General features: G+C 36.5%; 1 long non-coding RNA gene across 1 annotated transcript; it reads left to right on the top strand.

Annotated features, from left to right (window-relative positions):
* The first annotated feature begins 2,958 nt into the window (after positions 1-2,958).
* Positions 2,959-4,541, top strand: LOC128198246 (uncharacterized). Its single transcript, XR_008250968.1, has 2 exons — positions 2,959-3,320; positions 4,123-4,541. It is a non-coding gene; the product is annotated as an uncharacterized LOC128198246 (long non-coding RNA).
* The last annotated feature ends 16,700 nt before the right edge of the window (positions 4,542-21,241 follow it).

The following is a 21,241-nucleotide window of genomic DNA, read 5'->3' as shown; positions in this document are numbered from 1 at the left end:
AAAAACAAAGTCCGAAAATAAAATAAAAGCTTAACATACATATGTAAAGTATTACTGGGATCAAAATAGGTTGTTAAGCTTTTTATACAATGAACGAGGGTGGAATATTTAAGAGCATTACAGAGCCAATGAGAACATGTGGTTGCCACACTTTCGGTATTATATGAAAGGTGTTCTCATCTCTCGCTAACGAATAATTGCATATACATAAAACTCAGGATAATATAACTAACAGCTTGCTCTTCAGTGTGGTCTTATCAATTTTGGGATACCTTATCAGGCCCGATCCAGAATTAGTTCTTCAAAATAGCAGTGCATTGTTCTATTGGAAACGAACGATTATTATTATTCACTGACAGCTATATTATATATATCCAATAGAATAATTGTTAAACCCATCAGTCAGTGCGTCGTGGAAAAATAGTTGTTCCACGTGACAATAATCTTGTAAAGCCGAAAATAAAACGTATGGAAATGGAACTTGCTCATTATGTTACGTGATTACCGCCATGTGGAATGTTGAGTCAACCGTTATTATTCTGATAGTCGTTTCAATGCTCTTCTAGCAAAAAGCTTCGACCAACACCTTAAGAAGATTTCGCTTTGCCGTTCGATTAATACTTGAGACATTCATTCTTTTGCAATCATGTATTTAGTATTTCATTAAATCAACATTATTAAAAAAAAAATAAAGGTACTTCTACCATAAACCCAAGTACCAACGGTTTGTTGTTTGAGTTTGGACCTTAGTAGTTTTGATAAGCTGCAGGTTCAGGCTTTAAGGTATTAAAAATGTCGAAGGTCTGGCACTTACTGGCTCTCAGTCCACAAATTTGGTGTCTACTCTTGCGTACTAGTTTCATGTGCGTCACGTAAACAACATGATGAGTTTCGATTCGAGTTTTAAATAGAGTTCTTTGTGTCAGAGCTTGCATGAGGAAGGAACCGACATCATTTCTGCCGAAAAGTTTGCTACAAGTTTTTTTTTAGTTAGTATCATATGGGTATGGGTCAAATCTTGGAAGATAAACTAGAATAAAATTTTGGGTTTCTTCAATTCTAAGGTGGTAGTATTGAGCTGAGTGAAATAATGGAGTCCTAGAGTCGTGATAGCCCCGTAGATATGACCCCTGTCTCGGATTCCCGAGGGTGTGGGTGGGTGAAACGGTGAAGGAAAAACATCGTGAGGAAACCTGCATACCAGAGAATTTTCTTAATTCTCTCCGTGTCTCAAGTCTGCCAATCCGCGTTGGGCCATCGAGGTGGACTATTGGCCTAACCCCTCTCATTCTGAAAGGAGACTCGAGCTCAGCAGTGAGCCGAATATTGGTTGATAACGAACCTAAATACAATAAATAATAAATTCGTAAAACTGTATTTAAGTTATTCACTGAAACGGTTGTGGTTAAACATTTAAATGAATGACTATCGGTTCACCTAATGGTTGGTGTTATAATTTAATCCCGCTGTATTGGCACGCTACCGCAACATTTGTGATACTTTTCACCCTCAAATATTTCACGCGCCTTTGTGTAATATAGCGTTAGCTTTTAGCGATGTCTGTTCTGTGTATAGTGAGACTTAAGCGGGCTACAGACCTACAGTTTTATATAGAATAAAATATATTCTTATTTTCACATAAGATTGTCAACCACCGGATGGCATTTTTTACCACGTTTTTACCTATTTCACTATTTATTTATTGCTAATTTTGATCACTTAGCAAAAATAAATAGTGAATATCCAGGCAAATAAAGCTGTAATACCTGATACTAGAGTTTGGCTAATGAAAGTAGATACTGAAATCGCCTGCCAAATTTAAAAATCATTTGAACAAAGTAAAAAAAATATGCGTTTTCATAATTTGTTTAATTATTTTAATACTATAAGTATTCAACGCAGTTATTCCAATATTTGCACTATAATTTTGAGAATTTACTCCGATTTTTTAAAACTTAACGGGTTATTTCAGTCTCTGCTTTCATTAGCTAACCTCTAACATTTAAACTGCTTTGTAACTTAAATAGTTCTTCATCTATAGTTGATTTGATTTCTGCATTAAGCAGTTTTTTTGGGAAGCACCATATTAAATGTGATTGTGGCATTTTACTAATTTTTGCTTTCGCACGTAAGGGCCCCTGTATACCGGGATTCTCGTATCATTGATACGGCGATAGCTACGCCCTTTAAACCAGCCAAATTTTTATTATCTATTACAGGCACGATCCAAACTACAAAGCAGCGGCGCGGCGCGCAGCTGCTCGCATCGCGCGCTGGGAGAGGAGTTGAGTGGTGGGGAGTGAAGGTTCCGTTACACTCTCCGACGGTTCATTAATGTCATCTTCATTAGACTCGTCTTCTTTTAAGCAAACCGAACTAACGCTATCTTGTTCCAAGTTTGTTATTTGTGACAATGAAAGAAATAGCGGTTCTTTCATTGTCACTCGGGATCGGATCGGGATCGTGGATGGTTGCTGCCGACAGCGTGGAGCTGTCGGCAGCAACCATCCACGATCCCGATTAAAATTCGGGTGACGACTAATTTCTATTGCTTCTCGTATCTTACGAGGTACTAGAAACTTTTCCCTTGACAATACAGAAGCCTTACAGAGACCTTATCACGTGAGTTGTAGCCGTGTATCATAATCAATTAATAACACTCACGATAGTTTAAACATAATTATGTTGTACTAAAAACATACATATTGCAGACTACATAACCTCAAAAAGTGCTTTAATATCTAGCATAGTCCGTGTCACAAGTTAACTGTACGAGTAATTATTATTATTATCTCAAGAGCCAACGTTGATAGAATCGAAACTTTGCGAAGCGTAATTCATTTACGGTGGAATTCATAGTCGTAGTAGGGGGCCCCTAAGGGGATTATTCAGCCGCTATGTGTCGAATTCAACCCCTATGTGTCGAATTCAACCCCTACGCGTTTCATAGAAAAAAGAAACCCCTCATTTGACAGGAGCTGGCGGCTGACTGCTGAATTACCGATATTTGTCAGCCAAACCATCCCCTGGCATTTTTTTTGTTGTTATTCGTGATTTATTTATTAGAAAGTGGACGTTCGGATCGTTATAAGTGAAGTTATAAACAGCGAGTTATATCAGTGCCCAAGATATATATTCGCAATTGCGTAAACCCAGTATAATACTATGGCGATATGAAATGTACGAAAGATTCTCATATTAGGCATAATATGCCTCTGTTTGATGAAGAATGAACACAGAAGACCAAGAGAGGAATACCAATACCGCTAGTATTATACATTCTAGCAGCACTTCGATTCTATGAAACGGGATGTTATCAGGTACGTACCTTTGTTCATTATCAATAATTTTTTGTTCATGAAGACGCCGCGCGGTTTCACCCTGTGTGGTTCCCATTTCCGTAAGAATATGGGGATAAAATATAGCCTATAGAGCTCGGGGATAGTGTAGCTTCCCAACAGTGAAAGAATTTTTTAAATTGGTTCAGTAGTTCCAGAGCCTATTCAAAACATACAAACAAACAAATCTTTCCTGTTTCTATTATTAGTAAAGATAAATTAGGAGTAGATATAAAACCAATTAGCCCAGTGGGTATGACCCCTGCCTTTGATTATGATGGTGTAGGTTCCCAACAGTGATAGAATCTTTCAAATCAGTTCAGTAGTTACAGATCCTATTCAAAACAAACAAACAAATTTTTCCTGTTTATAATATTAGTATAGATAAATTAGGAGTAGGTCAAAATCCATATAGCCCAGTTGATATGACCTCTGCCTTCTATTCGGAGGGTGTAGGTTCAAATGCTGTCTGAAACATGCACCTCCAAATCATTTCAGTTATGTGCATTTTATGAATTTAAATGTATATCACATGTCTCATACGGTGAAGGAAAAACATTGTCTCTACATGTGTGAAGTCTGCCAATTCACATTGGGCCAGAGTGGTGGACCTTATCCCTCTCATTCTGAGAGGAGACTCATGCTTAACATACTCATGATGAAGAATTTAATTAGTTTGTTTGTAATCTAACCTATATAAATGTTAGGTACACCTATCTAGTTTTGATTTAGGAAATATACCTATAACCTACATAAATGTAACTAACATAATGTTTATTTTCAGACTGTATGTGCATTCCATCAAGCATTCTATGAAATAACAGAAATGCCACAAGTCAAGCTGTATTGATGGCACGCATAGGTATACATATAAACAACCCCGGAGGACCCTATGCACAGATTTAAAGAAACCGGCTATCATGGCAGGGAATAGCTGTGATGAGCTCTGAGAATACTGTTTTACCAAGAATACTGAGAATACTTTGGTCCTTGAAAATCCGAGTTTTCAGATCACAGTAATTGGAAGACCCACATACCTTGAAAAGTCAGCAGCATTTAATATAGAGGTAGTAGGAGTGAGTGCAGTATGTTGTAAGGTGGTCACTCACTCTGAAGTCCATAACAATAGAAAATGTATACAAATCTTAATTGAATGAAATTTATTGATTCACATCTTTAATAAAGATAATTATTAAATGTTTACTTCTGCATTTTTCATTTAAGTCTGGCCCTATAAAAATATACAATAATAACAATAAGTTATATGTATGATAAATTATGTATTTATTGTTGTTATTAATTAAACTTTGTATTAAAAGGATATAGGTTTGATTTTAGAATTGCAATAAGTACTGTGTGGTTCATTATTATCAGCCCATTACCGGGCCAAGCCTACCTCCTAAATATATAATATTATGTGATCTAAAGCTTTGTGAAATGCAATTTTACCACTATTCCTAAGGATAAGCTACACTTATATTTATTTACTGCACTTACTATAAATTGTAAAAAAATACAGCATAATAGTACCTACTTGTAATTATTTCAGGTAATTATAGGTGGTTTTGAGTAAAATAAACAAATTTCCTCTTACAATATTTTTTTTTATTTCAAGTAGGATTCCACATTACAAAATCATGAAATATCAAACTACTTATATAGTAAATAGTATGCTTGGGATTTCTCTGCGTGATCGTTTCACAAATGAGGAGATCCGCAGACAAACCAAAGTCACTGACATAGGTAGCACAGCGAGTCGTGAAGCTGAAGTGGCAATGGGCAGGCCACATAGTTCGAAGAGCCGATGAAATCGCAGTGTTGGTCGAACCCCCACTAGGTGGACCGAGGGCATCAAGCGGGTTGCAGGGAGCCGCTGGACGCTGGCCCCTCGAGACCGTTGTGTTTGAAAGTCCATGCAAGACGGCTATGTCCAGCAGTGGACCAAATACATTGTAATCTTTGCAGTGGACGTCCATCGGCTGATAATTTTGTATATGATCATGTTCGTCCACATAACTTCAATATTTTTCTAACAACTCCTTCTTGTGAGAAAGAAACTTTTTGATAAAACTGATCTATTGTACACTTGAACATATTAAATTTTACTACGATAAATAAAAACAAAAAGTAAATGAAAATATTAGAAACTCAATTATTTTGTAAAATGTCAAAGAATTAGCAAAATACGTCTCTCTGTGGTTGTGTCACAGAATTTTCAAAGATCTAATGTAAAATCATAGACAACATTTGCTTGAAACTCCAGTCACCTAGGGGCTCTCCAGTAGTTTGTTTATGAAATGCAATGAAGGATGATTCAATAGTCAGCCCCTGGGTGAATACTGAATATTGGTTTGTGGGGGATTGTTCACTTCACGACTATGAATTCCAGGGTAAGAAGCTTTATAGTTGCCAACTACATCAATGAGTTATGCAGTCGCCTTAACAGAAAAGCTAAATTACGTGGGTGTGAAAGAGAAAGAGCTACATCCGTAATGAGCAGAGTGAAAGAGATGACTACGCTTATTGTATTAAAACAAACGACCGCCGTGGGCCCACGGCGAACAGTTTTGGCGCGCTTTAATTTAGTCTGCCTCAATGTTTTAATGTCACCAGGGAGGGGGGATGGGGGACTCACTAACGGTGGAATTCATAGTCGTAGTAGGGGGCCCCTAAGGGGATTATTCAGCCGCTATGTGTCGAATTCAACCCCTACGCGTTTCATAGACAAAAGAAACCCCTCATTTGACAGGAGCTGGCGGCTGACTGCTGAATTACCGATATTTGTCAGCCAAACCATCCCCTGGCATTTTTTTTTGTTGTTATTCGTGATTTATTTATTAGAAAGTGGACGTTCGGATCGTTATAAGTGAAGTTATAAACAGCGAGTTATATCAGTGCCCAAGATATATATTCGCAATTGCGTAAACCCAGTATAATACTATGGCGATATGGAATGTACGAAAGATTCTCATATTAGGCATAATATGTCTCTGTTTGATGAAGAATGAACACAGAAGACCAAGAGAGGAATACCAATACCGCTAGTATTATACATTCTAGCAGCACTTCGATTCTATGAAACGGGATGTTATCAGGTACGTACCTTTGTTCATTATCAATAATTTTTTGTTCATGAAGACGCCGCGCGGTTTCACCCTGTGTGGTTCCCATTTCCGTAAGAATATGGGGATAAAATATAGCCTATAGAGCTCGGGGATAGTGTAGCTTCCCAACAGTGAAAGAATTTTTTAAATTGGTTCAGTAGTTCCAGAGCCTATTCAAAACATACAAACAAACAAATCTTTCCTATTTCTATTATTAGTAAAGATAAATTAGGAGTAGATATAAAACCAATTAGCCCAGTGGGTATGACCTCTGCCCTTGATTATGATGGTGTAGGTTCCCAACAGTGATAGAATCTTTCAAATCAGTTCAGTAGTTACAGATCCTATTCAAAACAAACAAACAAATTTTTCCTGTTTATAATATTAGTATAGATAAATTAGGAGTAGGTCAAAATCCATATAGCCCAGTAGATATGACCTCTGCCTTCTATTCGGAGGGTGTAGGTTCAAATGCTGTCTGAAACATGCACCTCCAAATCATTTCAGTTATGTGCATTTTATGAATTTAAATGTATATTACATGTCTCATATGGTGAAGGAAAAACATTGTCTCTACATGTGTGAAGTCTGCTAATTCACATTGGGCCAGCGTGGTGGACCTTATCCCTCTCATTCTGAGAGGAGACTCATGCTTAACATACTCATGTTGAAAAATTTAATTAGTTTGTTTGTTTGTAATCTAACCTATATAAATGTTAGGTATACCTATCTAGTTTTGATTTAGGAAATATATAACCTACGTACATGTAACTAACATAATGTTTATTTTCAGACTGTAGGTGCAGTCCATCAAGCATTCTATGAAATAACAGAAATGCCAAAAGTCAAGCTGTATTGATGTCACGCATAGGTATACATATAAACAACCCCGGAGGACCCTATACACAGATTTAAAGAAACCGGCTATCATGGCAGGGAATAGCAGTGATGAGCTCTGAGAATACTGTTTTACCAAGATTACTGAGAATACTTTGGTCCTTGAAAGTCTGAGTTTTCAGATCACAGTAATTGGAAGACCCTCATACCTTGAAAAGTCAGCAGCATTTAATATAAAAGTAGTAGGAGTGAGTGCAGTGTATTGTAAGGTGGTCACTCACTCTGAAGTCCATAACAATAGAAAATATATACAAATCTTAATTGAATGAATGATGGAAAATAAAAATTTATTGATTCACATCTTTAATAAAGATAGAAGTTATATGTAAATTATGTATTTATTGTTGTTATTAATTAAACTTTGTATCAAAAGGATATAGGTTTGATTTTAGAATTGCAATAAGTGTGTGTGGTTCATTATTATCAGCCCATTACCAGGCCAAGCTTACCTACTAAATACATATATAATATTATGTGATCTAAAGCTTTGTGAAATGCAATTTTACTACTATTCCTAAGGATAAGCTACACTTATATTTATTTACTGCACTTACTATAAATTGTAAAAAAATACAGCATAATAGTACCTACTTGTAGTTATTTCAGATAATTATAGGTGGTTTTGAGTAAAATAAACAAATTTCCTCTGACAATATTTTTTTTATTTCAAGTAGGATTCCACATTACAAAAGTATGAAATATCAAACTACTTATATAGTAAATAGTATGCTTGGGATTTCTCTGCGTGATCGAATCACAAATGAGGAGATCCGCAGGCAAAACAAAGTCACTGACATAGGTAGCACAGCGAGTCGTGAAGCTGAAGTGGCAATGGGCAGGCCACATAGTTCGAAGAGCCGATGAAATCGCAGTGTTGGTCGAACCCCCACTAGGTGGACCGAGGGCATCAAGCGGGTTGCAGGGAGCCGCTGGACGCTGGCGGCTCGAGACCGTTGTGTTTGAAAGTCCATGCAAGACGGCTATGCCCAGCAGTGGACGTCCATCGGCTGATAATTTTGATTATGATCATGTTCGTCCACATATCTTCAATATTTTTCTAACAACTCCTTCTTGTGAGAAAGAAACTTTTTGATAAAATTGATCTATTGTACTCTTGAACGAATTAAATTTTACTATGATAAATAGAAACAAAAAGTAAATGAAATTATTAGAAAATAGAAACTCAATTATTTTGTAAAATGTCAAACAATTAACAAAATACGTCTCTCTGTGGTTCTGTCACAGAATTTTCAAAGATCTAATGTCAAATCATAGACAACATTTGCTTGAAACTCCAGTCACCTAGGGGCTCTCTAGTAGTTTGTTTATGAAATGCAATGAAGGATGATTCAATAGTCAGCCCCTGGGTGAATACTGAATATTGGTTTGTGGGGGATTGTTCACTTCACGACTATGAATTCCAGGGTTAGGCGTTTATTTGCCTTGGTCGGGACTGGAAACTGGGAAGTCCTTTGAGCGAAATCAAAAGCTTTTAATAAAGTTCCTTGTAATAATATTGCTTTCCGTCTGCAGAACATTTATATGAATCACAAATGCAAATAACGTTTGACGTTCCGAATGGCGTCCTGAGGGAGAGATATCTATCTACTTAAATAATGTATAAACAGTGATATCTAAGAGCATTTCATCATCATCATCATCACTGCTCACTGTTGAGCACGAGTATCCTCTCAGAATGGGAGGGGTTATTTAGTTAGCTAATAGTCCACCACGCTGGCCCAATGTGGATTAGCAGACTTCACACACGTACAATTAAGAAAATTCTCAGGTGTGCAGGTTTCCTCACGATGCATGCCCCGGGTCGGATTCAACCCTACACTCTCCGAATCGAAGGCGAATCATATCCACAGGGTTATCATGGCTCTAAGCATTTATCTGTACTTTATTATTACTATTACTCTCGAGATTAACTAAGCATACAAACATTTTAATTATTAAAAAGAAAGTAATATACTATACTTAATATTACTTTCACTGGGAATATAATTTCTCATATTGTGCCGAGGAAAACATGAAAAATTACACTTTATACTTAGACGGTTGAGGGTCTGAATCGTTAAAACTTGCTACCTCCCAAAGCCACCACGGTCCGAACTTCATAATTGGTTAACATAATTACTTATGGTTAAAGAAAGAATGAAAATAAATTTATTAAAATCAAAGAGATACAGTCACCTAAGTATCCTACAATAATGATAGCATGCTTGTCTCTAAAACTTAATAACATGAATAGCTAAAAAAACTAAAAAACACGCTTGATACAAATATCATGTGGGTGCATATCAAATAGCTTGTCCGCCATATTGGATTTTAGTCACGTGACTATTTTTTTTATATTTCTGACAGCAAATCCTTTCATTTGATATCTATATCATGGGGTGGGACCGCCATATTGGATTTGTAATGACGTTTGTTAGCTAGTCATATATTGTCATCAGAACTCAGAGCGTGTGCAAAATTTCATCCTAATCGAAGACCGGGAAGTGGGTCAAATTAAGATACCAAGATTTTCTTACATACATACAAGTGAAGCTAATAATCATAAGCGTGTTAAAATTACAGGGTGTAGGACTCAACATATGCCGTGCACTACATATCATCACGGCGCCGATATTCAGCTGAGACTCATTATGTATTAAGCATTAAGTACAGGTCTCGCTCCGATTGATAATGGAAACGATGATTAGTCTCATCATAATTAGGTGTTTATCGGTGTCCGTGGCGCAGTGGTGTGTGTGATTGAGGTTTTATTAATTGGTCCAGGTCTGGCTGGTGGGAGGCTTTGACTGCCGTAGCTAGTTACCACCCTACCGACAAAGACGCACCGCCAAGCGATTAAGCATTCCGGTACGATGTCGTGGTAAAGTCGAAAGACCTATTTTCATCCTCCTCCTAACAAGTTAGTTCCATCTTTGTGATCATCAGGTGAGATTGTAATCAAGGGCCAACTTGTCTAGGTATACTAATATTATAAATCTAAAGAGTTTATTTGTTTGATTGAACGCGCTAATCTCAGGAACTACTGGTCCGATTTAAAAAAATCTTTCAGTGTTAGATAGCCCATTTATCAAGGAAAGCTATAAGCTATATATTATCCCCATATTCTTACGGGAACGGGAACCACGCGGCGTCAGCTAGTAAAGAATATAAAAAAAAAGAAAATCATCATCAGCTGATTTTAACGACCCACACAAGACCAACTGACCAATTCACTAACTTCTTGTTTTGATTGACTAAGAAAACAACGTCAACAGTATAAGATTTCACAAAAACAACGCTATCCACTTTTATGACGAGTAATAGCCGTGATCTTTTTCCTCTAAGCTTTATGGCGCAAATGTGTCTCCTTGATGTACGCTACGGCCCATATGTCCACTGGAGTTATAAACGAACATGTTGAACGTATAAGGAAAATTATACTTTGTACCGCAGTTTTTCCCGCGAAAATCCTGAGGAAAACCCAGATAAAGCCTTTGTGCTATTCAGACTATAAAAGATCCATCTTTCCAAACTTACGCGTTAATTATATTAGTTTTAAATATAATCTTATTTGTTTAATAAGATATGTAAGATTCTAAGAGACGCCACAAGCTATTTTTTTATAATCGATGTTTTTAATGCGTTTTCTTTTAGTGCTTTTCTTATTTTATATAATAAAATTAAAAGAATATAGTTCAAGTTATAATTGATAATGAACTTTTTAGATTAGCAATGTACTCCATAATGTTTATTTTAATAAAGGACAATAGGTAGGTTTAGTGATTTTGCCGTAAAAACGTAACATAAACAAGCTCAGTTTCAAATTTATATTATTACTAGCGGACGCCCGCGACTTCGTCCGCCTTTAGACCTTCTTAATCCGGCTCTGTCACAAAATCCGTTCTTAGTGCTCTACCTCCCTGCCAAATTTCATCTTTGTACGTCAAGCGGTTATCGAAATTTCGTTATGAATGACCATTCGCAATTAAACATATATTAAGATACTGATATACCTGCCTATATTTTAAAATAGAATCGGGAACAAAGCTTTAATAAAGTGCAGCAACCAGCAACCTAACAAGATAACAAACAACTGAAAGCTAATTAAAAAGGAAACTTCTAAAGCCGCTCGCTAAGTTGAAAGCGAAGTGTTACAATTCTAACATAAAGAAGAGCGTGCCTAAGTAGCATTCCTCTAATTATGTCAAGCATATTGGCTACTCCATGTCTGATATCGTATAGCTCGTGGGCTGTATAGAGGAAGAAATGAACAGGGCGGGAACAAGTGGCTTGCGTGGCCTGGATATAATCTCGTACTCATGTGTACAATGTCTTTTTTAGATGTCTTTTGATATTGAAAAAATATGACATTTTGATTTTTTGACCTGATCACAGATTAAAGAGTAATAGGCAGATAGAGCGTTCGAAATACATATTCAAAAACTAATACATTCTCGAGTCAGTACTACAAAAAGCGTCGTACCGGTATTTTTCAATATTATACAAGAAAAATGGCGTCTTAAGTTTTTAAATATTTTAAAAACTGTTCACTAAAACTAAAAAAATATTGTTATTAATCTGTTTTGACATTAATTTCCGTAATTTGTTGTTAGTGTTAAATCTTGAAATACAAATTATGAAAAAACTTTGTACATGCGGATGTCAAGGAGAGGCGTGGCATTTGTTTTTTTATGGGTTTCACCGGCCTCGGAGTTTGTAAGGACTCATTCTGAATCATTTTTATTCTGTGCCTGATATCTCGATAAAAAAGTGAATGATCTATCGACGAATGATTAAATTATTATTATTATCGACGTGTTTATTTCCGCCATCAACTTCGATGTACACTATACTAATATTAGAGACGTAAAAGTATGTATGGATATTTGTTACTCTTTTACACAAAAACTACTAAATTGATTTGGATGAAATGGTAATAAATTGTACTCTGGATATTTCAAAATCTATGGTTTTGGCAAGATTTGTAAATTTCACGCGGCAAGTCGCGGGCGTCCTCTAGATCTTAATAAGTGATGTTTTATACCTAAATGAAGTCCTTACTTTAAAATGTAGATGAATATTATTTATTCGTTCTATCTTGCACATAAACAAAATATATGTTTATCATATCGATAATTTTTATTTACCTGTCCCTAGTATCCTATTTATGATTGTATCTTTGACTTAAAGGATTATTAACAAAACATCATCCGATAAAAAGCAGAAATTCCTTGTCCAATACATATTTTTATTGGCTTTCCAGGAGAGAATTCACATCAGCTCGCATGGTCGATTTCACAACAATAAATAAATATCAAGAGGGTGTAAAATTCACTAATAATTTTCCATCTCACTGGCATCGGTATTCCTTTAAACGGGAATAAAATTGTCTGAAAATATGGAAACCATTACAGGATTAATGTGATGGAACAACCGCCGAGTGCATATCGAGTTGGGCCACGCACTATTCGGCGGATTATTTCATAATTTAGTTGTTTAAGCTATCGTGTGTAGAACTACATAATATAATCAGCGCCGGCCCGAAGTTAATTTTAGAATGGAGCGAGATCCAATTATTCCGCTTCTCCTGTTTGCTCATAATAATAGCTTAGACCATTAAAAAGAATGGAGCTGTTTCGCACCCAAATTCAGCAACAAAAAAGTCTGACTTTTTTGAGGGGGACGAGGTAAACTCACACATCGAAAACATTTAACACCATTAAGGCTATTCTGTGTCCATACACTACACACAACTATATAATTGACTCGCAATACACACACGCGTATTTTTTACACAGACTAACCAATACATCGCTTAGACTATCCACAGAATATATATATAGAATGTTCGATTACTTGATTGATTTTTAGCTGTTCCTTCAAAAGAATCGATTCTTTTTAGAAATCGTTTTTATTACAAATTTAATAAAATTATGGTAGAAATACTTACAACTTAACTTTCGGCCGTTTTTTATGCCATTTAACTACACAAACCGGCATTTTTAAGGAACTCTTTACACGACGAAAACTATTACAACAATGAAACATCGATTCTATAGCAACAGTTTTTATAAACGCGTTAAATGTACAATACATACAACAATTGTGAGTGCAAAGTAAGTATGATTGGAACGTGAAGATCTCGACAATACTCTGGAGTAACCAACGTTCTTTACCATTTAGGCGCCCTCTAGGATTTGGCGCCTGGAGCGACTGCTCCGTTCGCCGTATGGGCGGACCGGTCCTGCTTATAATAAAGTATCGGACATCGCAACTATCGCAATATCGTCCGCGTGGACGATACACTAAGGTTTAGGTTTAAGATAATATTTATTCTCATAAAAAGGCTTAACCGCTAACATGAGAACATAATTTTTAACTTAAATTAACTTATATTACTTCGCCATCATGTTTTTTTGCTATTACTCACTCAATGCATTAGTTCAGTCATAATTATTTAAACTGCTGTGGATTACTTAATATGTAATCTGCTAGTTTAGTTTTAAATGCATTGAGTGAGTTTACATTTTTACTAAAGCCACGTTATTTGCGAGTGTCATAGGCTATATTTTTTATCCCCGTATTCTCACGGAAACGGGGACTACGCAGGTGAGACGCGGTGCGTCAACACGTTTGCTAATAAAGTAATAATTCACAGGAATACTTCCGAACGTACGAACGAACGAATACGAAAATTCGTTACAAACTTCATAAAGTCTATACATATAGACTACAAACGCGGTAAGCGACTTTGTCTTAATATCAATGAAGTTAAATACTGTTAGATGTGTTACTAGCGCATGAAAAATGGCCCACTACAGGGCTAGGCCCCCCCTCCTTATAGGAGAAGGGATATGGAGCTTAGGCCCACCACGCTGCTCCGATACAAGATAAGCTTAGGGTGATTACATTTGACGTTTTAACAATAGTCATTGTAGGTATATATTTCTATGAAATTTGAAAAATTATAGATTATCAAGAAAGCTTTTAGTTATTTTAGACACGAGGTGGTAATTGTAGAACGTTGCCCTACGAAGTGTTACTTTGTTTAGAAGAGATGGTTTGTCACTTACCGTCAGGTGCGAAATCGGCTTAGCCCGTCAAATTAGGTAATACTACAAATTGAAGTCAATCTAATTTTTGAGAATATAAAAGATTTTTAATATTTTTAATAATGATCACTATATGATGTTGCTGATTACGTAATAACTTGAGACAGAAGGTCCCTTAATTACCGACTGAATAAGTAACCGACTTGGTATTACATGAATCTCACAACTTTTTACACACTGACGGCCTCCGTGGCGCAGTGGTATGCGCGGTGTATTTATAAGACGGAGGTCCTGGGTTCGATCCCCGGCTGGGTAGATTGAGATTTTGTTAAACCAGGTCTGGCTGGTGGGAGGCTTCGGCCGTGGCTAGTTACCATCCTACCGGCAAAGACGTACCGCCAAGCGATTGAACAACTGATTTGCAAGAATTCGTATGTTTTACAAGTGTTGTTTTTGATAGTTTACTTGAACTAAACTACATATTCTTCGAAGCTTTACACATTAGAAAGATAAATATGTAGGTACGAGTAGATATAGCAAACGGAACTGCTCGTTAAATACACCTTAAAGCGAACTGGATTGAATTTTTCTCCAAAGAGCAAATATTTAAAAATAAATTGTATCCTCTCCGGGGTAAATCGGTTTGTCGAAGATTTCTTTGTATTGGAAAACCCAAGTAACGAGTTGGAATTGTTAATATACATATTATCATACTATATTATCATACAATATTATCATAGCTAAACAATTATCCCTTTTCCAAGCGGTTTCTGACTGGAGATTTTTTTCGATTTCCATTCCTTTTGTCTTATTCCTTAATGTCGTCAAATATGTACGAATATTAGATTCGATTCGGTAATATGAAAATTATTTAGAGGCGTTTATTTTTCAACAGTACCTATTGTTTATTAAAGTTAGGTTTAAAATATTTAAGACATAATTAAATAAATATTTAGCTATCTAATTAGGGCATTATAATTAGGGCTCCCATGTTGGTGGTATAGCGATCCGGAAAAGCGAATCCCGGATCGCAATTATCATGATGATTTAGGTATCGTTTTTTGTAGGTTCTTTGTATTTCTTTTTGTTAATATTATTAGTTAACAGTGGTCCCATGAATTTATTGTCCATAATATTAAAATGGATTCAATACTTAATTTAATTTGATTTTAATTATTTTAATTTTTGTTACTGTATTTGCACATAATTCAATTTTTTTTGGAGTTGTATCATCAGGTTTTAGGCATAAATAAGAAAAGAGAATGTGTGAAATAAAATCTACTACATTTTATTGTGGACGGCTTTTCCCTCAAAATATAACTATTATCTACGTCAAAACACAAAGCTAAGATAAAATAATATGAACATAATAATGTTATTTTTCTCAAGTCAGAGGTGCAAAATGTGAAGGCCACGTAAGATCATCTGGATTTATGAACCGTAAGACTAAAAAGCATTTCCCGTCCTCGCAAAGAAAAGCTCAAAGGAACACGAAGTACCTACTCGTATTTATGTGTTTTTCCTGTATGTACATTTTTTTGTATTTAAAGCAACGAATGACTTGAAGAAAAGGATATTATGTTCATATTATTTTATCTTAGCTTTATTCTTTTTCTTTCTTCTGTTTCTAAACTGGCTGATCTGGCTTTTGTCCTCTTTTGGGGTTCCGTACAAAGAAAATATCGTTGGTATCATAGTCATCAAATAACTCAAATAGTTTCGTCATGTCCGTCTTTCCGTCTATCCGCGTTTTAGCTCATACACTAGAAAGCTGTAATTTAATAAAAGTATGTTTATGTTCAATAAAAACCAACAAGAACCAATGAAACCAAACTGACTTAATAACTATAAATTTTTTTGTACCTATATAAACTCTATATTTTAGTTACCTTACAACACTTACTCTTCTTATATAATATCATGAGGAAATTCCGCAAAGTAACGCCTGCTTCTATCCAAAACTTACTCTTCTTACTTACTTTTTTTTTTACTTGGTTTAACTTATTGCGCTCAATCTCTGCAGTTATAATCAAAATGGAACGCAACGAAAACACCAAGGCACTCGTAACATGAAAAAATAATTCTCCCGCAAAGATTGTGGTTAATCTAGCCCTATAATTAAACGGGTTATCCGATCTGGGGAACGGTTAAGCTGTTTTGCGTGATAGTTCAAAAATTTTAATTTAATTTTGTCAACATGGCAGCTATTAATTAAAAGTTACACGGTAATTAGCCCCGGTTGACCCAAGCGCTGATTTATATCGCTATGGTCGGGTCTGAACTTTCGTGCCAAAAGTCTGACGAACATTTTTTGTAAGAGGTCCCTGTTGAACAATAACTTAGTGGCTACGGTTTGAATAATTTCCGCGATTTGAACGCTTCAGAGTTGAGTCCCGGTTGGCTTGAGAAAAAGGTTCTACATCGTCGGAGGTCTTATTATTCTCAATTTATACTGGGTGTGATTTCACTGACGTAGATCCTGATTTCGCGAATAGTCTATATGCTATTGTAGACTATAATCTATCTCTGTACGAGCTATGCTTGGAGTTTCTCTGCGTGATCGAATCAGAAATGAGGAGATCCGCAGATGAACCAAAGCCACTGACATAGCTCAGCGAGTCGCGAAGCTGAAGTGGCAACGGGCAAGTGATGATGATGATGATGATGATAATGATGATGATGATGATGATGATGATGATGATGATGATGATGATGATGATGATGATGATGATGATGATGATGATGATGATGATGATGATGTACCAGATTTTATCCAGATATCTCTAGTCGTTCTACAACTACGATCACACATACCTTTCGCAATACCGGGATTTTCAGAGATAAAATGAAGTTTTTGTATTAATTCAGGGCATAACTTACCTCTATTACAACCAAATCGGTACAGTGGTGTGGCGTGTAGGAGTTTTATTTTTCTATTATAAATTTTGGTAATATTGGTGTGATAGGCTTGCACTTAGACTTTCACTTTTACCTTGTTCAATATTAGACATTTAATGGCTTAACGTATACTCTCCCATCCAAGAAGATACTTTAACACTGTCTTTTTTTTTACAAGTTGGCCCTTGACTACAATCTCACTTGATAGTAAGTGATGATGCAATCTAAGATGGAAGCCTTATATAGGACTACCTTGTTCGAAGCTTTTTAGAAGCTCACCCCTTTCGGTTTATATACGATATCGTACTGGAACGCTAAACCGCTTTGCCAAGCGTGTTTACCGGTAGGGTGGCCACGGACGAAGCCTAAACTTCAATCGGCTCAGCCAGGGATCGAACCCAGGACCTCTGTCTTGTAAATCCACCACACAGACCACTGCGCCAAGGGGGCTGTCAAATTTTTCTCGACGCGAATTCAGTACTGCATGCTAAGTAGCTAAAAAGGAACCTTTGGAACAACAAAGCGAATCATTGAAGACCAGTTTAATTGAATATTTTGATATGGTTTACGGTATATTTTCGATTATCGTCTTGTTTGTACTTACCTACTACTTTTTCTATATAATGGCATTTGTGTATTCAATAAGGCGTAGCTTACTTTGATGTTAGAATTTAGCCTAAACCTTTTACTTTGCCATTTCCTCAGTCCGTTAAGCGTTATTGTGGCATAGAAGTGGATCCGAATTTTATTATGTGTATCTGTTCATTAATAATGCTCTACAGCACAGATTTAAAAATTGAAAATTTTGAAAAATCCCCGAAGATCATGAAATCAAGTCATCAATGTTCTCATTCAGTGCGCTTTTATTTGAGACCACACTTTATTATATTTGTAGATATTCGGTTATTCTTCCCCACTTTCACCCCCCACAACTTTTAAACGGCTCAACCGATTTTCATCAAACATATCTAAGAACACTCGCCCGTAAGTCGCCTTTAATAAAAATAAACCAAATTGAAATCGCTTCATCCGTTTAGGAGCTATGGTGCCTCAGACAGACAGACAGGCACGTCAAACTTATAACACCCGTCTTTTTCGTCGGGGGTTAAAAATGTAAAATGAGATGCCATATGTTTTTGGTTTATAGGAAATTGGTGCATGACACTCATCTTTCTGGCACGATTAGATGGAATGCTCAGCTAAGCGGAAATCCGTGATTATCACCAATCACAAACATTTAATGTAATCGGGCTTGATGGCGTGAATTACTACGGTATTAAAGTAGGTAGGTAAGATATAAACACAAAAAACTTCGTCATGCTGCTACTGGGAATTAGTTTCAAGAAAAAACTAACAAAACTCATAGATTAGACTTACCAGTCAAATGTGTTAAAAAACATTATAAAGGCGAAGGTGTGTGTGTCTAAGAGTGTAGGTTTGTTCCTCCTTTGTGCTGCGGCTACTGAAGCGATTTGGCTGTAACTTGGAATGGGAATAGATATTAATCTGGATTAACACATAGGCTACTTTTCATCCCGGAAAAATCCATGGTTCCCGCGGGATGAAGTCCACGCGGACGAAGTCGCGGGCTTCCGCTAGTGGTTAATAAATCAAAAGACGTCAGTTACGAGAGAGAAGGTCAAGGGAGATATATTCGTTTAAAGCCCGATAACTCTATAAACTTTGTAGTATCGTAAATAAACTACACGGCCTAAACATATTAAGTTGAAGGGTACACAGTGCTGACTTAAGCAATTACGTAGGTTGAAGACCCTGGGCCCTTAGAATATATTGTAGGGTTGTAAATAATAATTAACCGACAGGACTTAGATCGGGCCTTTACCCTTCTCACGGGACCAGACACATTTTGATGTCTATAACGACAAATATGGACATCCATAATACGGTTAGGTTATCTACCTACCTGCAGTTTAGTCAATTAGCTGTGGTTTATAGTTAATGGATGTGTGGGTGACCTTTCATATGTAAATGTATAAGGAATAATTGATTTATTTGCTTCTAGCAGATGACCCGCGGCTTAACCTGCGCAGCTCTTGTTGCCGTGGGAATATGGAGATAATTATGTTATTATTGCTAAATCAGAAATTACTAACATGATGTTAGTATAGATTATTATATATTAGGATAAACTCTGCGGAATAGTCACCATTCATTCCATTTCATTTCCAAAACCGGAGCATCTTCAAGGAGATTCTTAATTATGAAGTGTCATTCTTGACTCATTGCTAGCTACTTCGCCTTTTTTAAATTTAATAACCATGACTTGTGTTTATATTATTATATGTCGTAGACAATTGAAATGTAATAAAAAAAACAAATTGCAGACTCAGACTCAAATGTCAACATAGACAGTGAGGTTAAAAACCCTGAACAGCAATATAAAAAATTAATAATTTATTAAATCAGTGAATTTGTATACCTATCAAGAAAATATAAATATCTCTGAAGGGCATGTTTGCCGATGAACAGGGACATGAAGCCTGTTCTCAGGTTGATAGACAAACGAAGGGCTCCAAAGGGCTCCTTTTTGTATGACATGCTTATCATACAAACATGAGCCCTTTTGAGGCATATTCAAGGAGCACCTTAAATATGCCCTGTGAAGCATTGCGTACAGGCAACGCTATTCCATCAACCATCAAGTGGGCCACCTGCTTGATCCGTCAATCGTAAGTTTGTACTATTAATACAAAAACTACTTGACCGGTTTAAAAATTCTCTCACTATTAGAAAGTTACATCTCCACCGAAGGATATGTCATATTTTATCCCCATATTCCTACGGGCTTCAGAGCTGTGATAGCCCAGTGGATATGACCTCTGCCTCCGATACCGGAGGGTGTGGGTTCGAATCCGGCCCGGGGCATGCACCTCCAATTTTTCTTAATTCTCTGCGTGTGAGAAGTCCGCCAATCCGCATTGGGCCAACGTGGTGGACTAAGGCTTAACCCCTCTCATTCTGATAGGAGACTCGAGCTCAGCAGTGAGCCGAATATGGGTTGATAATTAAATGATGAATGAATGATGAAATTCCTACGGGAACGGGGTCTACGCGTCTGAATCGGGGTGTATGCTGTTACTGTGAAAAGTTGTGGCGATACAAGGTTAAAATCAAATCTGAAAGGGGCATTAGCTTTAAAACGTCGTTGGCTCCGGATAACTAAAATCGGCTTTCGTTCAATTTGTTTGGTCAATAATCCGTATGTCGACAAAGTTTCGAGAACAGAGAATGGCCCCAAAACCTACGCACTTTCGTGTTTCAGCCGCCCTGTTACCGTTAAGTCGAGGCTCAATAGTAATTGGCCATAAATCGCGGTACTGACATCGGTGCCGATTTATAGTGCAATAGTTTTATTTCGAATCGAAATTCCACACATACCTCGATACTCGTATCGTACACCCATTTCCTGGACTGGATAAAAGCGTATGGATATAAAGTAAAATCCTATTCTAGATTTATTGAATTCAAACCCATTCGAAATACGAGCAGGTACCGTGTTCGTAAAAGTTAATAATCGTAGAAGTCCGAATATGTTACATTTTCGCTGACATTATGGCAATCTCTTCAACATAATTACGTTTTTAATTTGTCTTAGTTTTTTCATTGGTCAGAGAAAAATCACTTTTTGAAAAGCAGCAATAGCTGCAAACGAAAAATTACTGGCCATGACTGGAAACACCTAATTACTATATAATTGAATAACAATAAATACTAATTACTAGTAACCTTGAAATCGACGTAGCCGGCCAAAAAGTGGAGAGAGTGCGTAAATACAAATATTTGGGTACGTGGCTTAATGAAACCTGGAGTAGCGATCAGGAAGTTAAGACTCGCATTGAAATAGCTGGAAGTACTTTTAACAAAATGAGAAAAGTTCTCTGCAATCGCAATCTTAAGATCCCTCTGCGCATTCGACTCCTGCGTTGTTACA

Source organism: Bicyclus anynana, chromosome 7 (genome assembly GCF_947172395.1).
Source record: "Bicyclus anynana chromosome 7, ilBicAnyn1.1, whole genome shotgun sequence".
In the NCBI taxonomy this organism is placed as follows: Eukaryota; Metazoa; Arthropoda; class Insecta; order Lepidoptera; family Nymphalidae; genus Bicyclus; species Bicyclus anynana.
This window is presented reverse-complemented; position numbering and strand designations above follow the sequence as displayed.